Source organism: Maniola jurtina, chromosome 9 (assembly GCF_905333055.1).
Source record: "Maniola jurtina chromosome 9, ilManJurt1.1, whole genome shotgun sequence".
NCBI lineage: Eukaryota > Metazoa > Arthropoda > Insecta > Lepidoptera > Nymphalidae > Maniola > Maniola jurtina.
Genome location: NC_060037.1, coordinates 4,081,063 through 4,086,969, shown reverse-complemented (window position 1 = coordinate 4,086,969; position 5,907 = coordinate 4,081,063). Strand labels below are relative to the sequence as shown.

The 5,907-nt window shown below is 38.1% G+C and overlaps 1 long non-coding RNA gene across 1 annotated transcript; it reads left to right on the top strand.

The window, feature by feature from the left end:
* Positions 1 to 290: 290 nt before the first annotated feature.
* LOC123868053 lies at positions 291 to 5,307 on the top strand. The gene is made up of 3 exons (XR_006796571.1): positions 291 to 302; positions 3,710 to 3,717; positions 5,254 to 5,307. It is a non-coding gene; the product is annotated as an uncharacterized LOC123868053 (long non-coding RNA).
* The last annotated feature ends 600 nt before the right edge of the window (positions 5,308 to 5,907 follow it).

Sequence of the window (5,907 nt, the reverse complement as noted above, 5' to 3'; positions counted from 1 at the left end):
GGTAGATCCTAAAGGTGTCTTCACATAACACATTAGAACCGCCTGCGTCGACGGATTGGATTGGACTGGGCTTGACACATTAATGCTGGTTAGTTGCATCCACGTGGACTACTTAATGTCAGTTGCCAGCAGCAATAACTAATTACTGTAAATAATCGCAAATGATAAGGTCCAGTCTAAGGCCGTAAGTCGTTTAGCACCTAAATGATCATATTCGCGTGGCACGGTTATGCACATGCGGTAGGTGTGTTTGGCGTGTTTATACAAAAAGGTCATAAGTGCGACAAGTTTTTCATGAAATAGTTTCGTGGAATTGTGCAATGCCATTGCCAAAATTGCCTTGCTTGTAACATTTTGTAGCCGCCGCGCCGCCCGCGCCGGATCGACTCTGTGGCTTTAGTGTGTAGACACTTTAACTACTTAGTCAAAAAATAATATATTTACTTACTTTAGCAAGAGCAAAAGTATCTAGTGATGTTATTTTTTGTTATCTCAAAGCTAAATACACAACCTTATCGCCTATAATGTTTCCAAGAATTGTGAATTTTGTGGAAGAAATTGGGACAAAATGTCTTTGTACAGTCTGCCTTAATTGGCCGTTATTGATATCATTCCCTCGAAACGGACTGTGCACGGCTGCTATCCATGGACTTAAAATTTCCTGTCAAAACAGGACGTTTGTCGTGACCACAGAATTCTAAAAAGGCGATAGAGATGGTACCCACCGACTGTTTTGTTAAGATCGGAATAGATGTCGTTGATTTTAAGAAATATATCACACTAGCCGATGCCCGCGACTTCGCCCGCGTGGATTTAGGTTTTTGAAATCCCGTGGGAACTCTTTGATTTTCCGAGATAAAAAGTAGCCTATGTGCTAATCCAGGATATTATCTATCTCCATTCCAAATTTCAGCCAAATCCGTCCAGTAGTTTTTGCGTGAAGGAGTAACAAACATACACACACACACACACATACAAACTTTCGCCTTTATAATATTAGTGTGATAACTAGATAATAGTGACGCTCGCACATACTATCTTTAATATCCAAAGCAACTTAAGGTTATGCAAATATTTACATGTGTTTTTTCAACGTCTTTTATCCATTTTTTGATGCTTTTCATCATTAGGCCTGACTCTATAATCTATAAATTAATGTTATCGGTTGTATGTTTTGTATGCAAGATGGTCCTATGTTTGACTAAAATCATGTTTAAAAATTGCAAAAACGAGGTCTAGGTTAGAGCATCTTGCATAAATTTTAGAATTTCTTGCTTTGAAGGTACTGTAACGACCCTAGATTTTACACCAAAGTATTAAAAAAAAAAAAAAAAATTATATAAAAAATAGTATTAAAATTTTTGCTTCAATTTTATTAAAATCAGGTCAGTGAATACTTGTAGAGATGTACTTACACATACGAACATAAAATTAATTCCTTAAGACGTTTCAATCTTAATGTGGGCCGTCCGCATTTTCGAAAAGAGGCAAACACCGTTTGGCATGTCGGTGATGCAGCGGCGCGATCGACTGCGGTCGAATTGCGTCGTGAACGATGTGTGCGCGGGCGTTAGTGCTCGAGAGTCGAAATCAAAACGTGAACGACGTAACGTCGTGACGCACGGAGATAATCAATTTGTTTAACTTCTGTACTGGGGCGATACATAAAGTTTATATTAAAGAATACTGAACACGGACCAAGTTGGTGCTTGGAGAGAAACACTCTAAGCAAATATTCTAATAGAAGGGACCACTTTAATTACACAGATATATTTGTTATATAGGGGCGATACCTCCTAAGATCTAAAAGCGATTTATGTTTGAACTGTTGACGACGTGGCTGCTCAGGCGGGGAGAACCGCGTGTCCTCCGGATATTCGGTGATCTTTGCTTGAGATGGCTTTCGGTGATATTAACTAACTATCTGACATATGACAGAGCGCGTTGGGAGAAACTTATGCGAGGGAGAACCCTGGTGCCTTTGATGCTTTGTCAATCCTAACTGAGGAGAGCCCTAGTGTCTTAGGCGCTTTGTGAATCCTTTGCTGAGATGATTCTAATGTGCTTTAATAACAGACTGACCACAGAGGGCAGGTAATGCTGCTGTTCTGTTTGTATTCTGACATTTGTTGGAATACTTAACCGCCTTGTGGTGGTTACCCAATATCAATAACATACCCATACAAAATTACGCTAATGCATATATACTGAAGGTCGGGTTAAGGCCTGTGGATATTCCCGCAGTGAGTCTGATCCGTCCTTAAAACCTATTACAGGTCTGTAGTGGGAGGGCACCACTATAAAAATGCTATTTCAGCTTCGGCTGCAACGTGGGATCATAAGTGGCACGCACCACTTCCTAAAGTATGCTTGCATACGCTGCGCTGTTTATTTGGATGATGACGTGTGTGGGGGGGGGAGCTACTGTTCGTTGGTATTTTATATGCCATATTGATCTCTTGATTTATCGAGGGTCCCAGTATGACGATGGGATACCAAGGGAAGGCAGAAGCTCACCGTACGTGGCGTGGTGGAGCTACGTACCATCATTCACTCTAAACCCTTTTTACGCCAACTAGAGTGAATGATGCCGCACACAACTTCTTCCTTTCCTAAGGAAGAAGCACACTCACACACACACGTCTAATAAGTAGGGCTCGATATGAAGTGTTGTCTTGTAAGAGCAGTCTCATGATCCTTCATATTTTAATGCGTTCCTATGCGGAACACACATTTTAATTCTCGAACTAGCACTTGTCTCACCATACCAAATGCTAAATAAATATTCATACACAAACAACACACTTTGAATACTCGAACTAAGTACGCACTGGCAATAGTCTTGCCGGACCGAACGCTCGAGAGACATTATACGCAATCACACATTTTCAATACTTGAACTCCGTAAAGTCGTTTGAGTCTGATGAACTCATTATTTCCGACGCTCTAAAAGTTCTTGGTTTATTATGGACACAACATCACAAGGGGTCCTACCGCTATACGATACACGTGCCACTTTAACGAAATTGTTTTAAAATATAATCTTTAGAAAGATCCGAAGGAAAAATAGGGTAGAGTTTCTTAGGACCCCGTTAGTTCAGTTACAGTACTGAGAAAAATTTCATTTTATGTCACTTAATGTTACACGCGATTCTAATGTATTAATCATCCTGACTGCACCCGTAACCAACTTTTCCACTTTGCAATTTATATTCATTATTTTCAGACTACCTTCCCGAAAACATATTGAGACCTCATTGATTTAGCGGGACTCCAATTTCGCCTTTTTAATTGAAATGCCTACCTCTGTTGTTTTCTCGCTTGTTTTTCGCTGTCCTAATTGAAACTCATTATTAACTTGATCCAATTAGACTGTTTAATGAAATTGGTATCTTTGGGTTTCATTAATTTCCTTTAATCTAAATGGATGCCTACTTCATTGTTTTGTTCATTGTTTTTAACCCCCGACCCAAAAAGAGGGGTGTTATAAGTTTGACGTGTGTATCTGTGTATCTGTGTATCTGTGTGTCTGTGTATCTGTGTATCTGTGTATCTGTCTGTGGCATCGTAGCGCCTAAACGAATGAACCGATTTTAATTTACTTTTTTTTGTTTGAAAGGTGGCTTGATCGAGAGTGTTCTTAGCTATAATCCAAAAAAATTGGTTCAGCCGTTTAAGAGTTATCAGCTCTTTTCTAGTTTTTTTGTAGAAAAGAAGGTTAGATAACCGTTAGGTTCATAATATTATGTCAATTGACAAATGTCAAGCTGTCAAGATGGACGTTGCCTAAATAAATAATTATTTATTTGAAAATGATGTTTTGGAAAACTCAGATACTTTAGATCGTAGGCGCGGAATAGTCCAAGAAAATCAGTTCAGCCGTTTGAAAGTTATCAGGTCTTTTCGGTCTTTTCTAGTTACTGTAACCTTCACTTGTCGGGGGTGTTATAAATTTTTGATTTACACTTGTTAGAAAGTACAATCTATCCTCTATATCTACTTATAGGATAAGCTGCTTGACTTATATTTCAAGGATCTAAAAACTTGAAATTATGGAAGGTTCAGAAATTCAACCTGAGTGAAGCCAAAACAAGGTCAACTAGGACCTTGTTTTGGCTAATAAAAATTTTAATACAACTTTGGACCCCTTTCGACCAGATCTTAGCAATCCAGAAAACATCATTTCATTCTACCGAAAATTAAATTTTGAAACCTTTCGTACCAAGCATGTTTACCTACTTCTGTACTATATACGTTGTCGAATGACCTCCACCTATAATTTTATTATCTTTACATAGTTTCCAATGTGCGAATATTCCTACATTAGCATACAATGCGGTCTTGGTTCGCAAAACAGATGGCACGTTATGTAGATAGCCTGCCGTGTAATCAGGTTACATTGTAAACTCCACATATTTTCAAATCGAGAGGCAATTACGTAATGGAATTATATTGTACGGGAACGTTGTGAAAGATTTATTTTTACTCGTATATCAAATCCACAAGTAGGCTAAACTTAGGTGCAAACATTTTATCGTAATAATATGATACATCTCTGCATCAAATACATTTGTTTTCATAATAAACTGCACTGATGTTTCATCATACATCTGCGCGGTTACAAGTTCACGATCTTTTACTACTTCTATACCTATTTTGAATTCCAAAAGACCTGTGTATTTTCGTGAAAACTATACCTATAACTATAGTTTGGATACCTAAAAATTGATATCAGAATGTTTAGCTCCATTTTAACCGACTTCCAAAAAAGGAGGAGGTTCTCAATTCGTCGGGATCTTTTTTTTTTAACATATCTAATACAGTTTTTACGCATACTTTAACGCATACTAGTGCATACTAATAAAAAAATAGAATTTGAAAACAATATTTATAAAACCTACCAATATTTATGTATTTGTATAGGTTTAAGTAATATGTAACCGCAACGAATGGCACCGATAACAATGATCTTGTTTCAGGAATAATCTAATTAGCTTCGCTTGTTAGACCTTACCAATACAATGCCACCGCTTTTCCAATACAGTCTTTATTACCAACTAACAGAGTTGATTATATGCTTTCATATTTAGCACACACTACTGTGAACCGGTAGGCAATAGGCAGTGTTTTGTTGTTATTACGAGAGAATGGTTCCAAACATTTCAAAGGTTCTGTTGTTGAAGGCAAGTGCCTGTAAATATTTTGTAAAGTCGGTTTAATTTAGCTTCTTGTAACGTTAGCTTAGTGAATAAGTTGTGATAGCCCAGTAGTTAAGAGGTCGGCCTTCTATACGGGAGGTCTGGGGTTCGGTGTCGGGCACGCACCTCTTGCTTTGGGAAAAACATCAGGAGGAAACCTGCATGTCTGAGAGTTCGTCATAATGTTCTCAACGCACTTGGCTTGTATGACAGACCATGGCCATTCTCATTCAGAGGAGAGTAGATGAGCCGCGGTTAGTATTGGGCTGGCGATTGGTTGATCATGATGATGAAAGTTTGCCAAAAGCGCTTTCCGAATGCACACCATTCATATTTAGTGGTCCTGTAGCACAAACTGTACCCACAGGAGCCACTAAATATACCAAATAGGTAGAACGCTTTCGGGAATCTAGTCTGCGATTTGCTTGCCAATGAAAAAATCGGCCAAGTGCGAGTCAGACTTGCGCACCGAGCGTTCCGTACTAAGATATTTTTTCCGACATTTTGCACGAAAAATCAAAAACTATTATGCATAAAATAAATATTTAGCAAGCAAATGCAAAATAAACACTTCAAAGTTTATTCTCCATGTATTTAAATACAATATAGATTCTCAGAAAACCGTCTGTTCAAAGTACAGCTTTAATAAACATAATATTTTGTAAAGTTTGCGCTTAGTTAGTGGTTTATATAAATACTTTAATGTTTA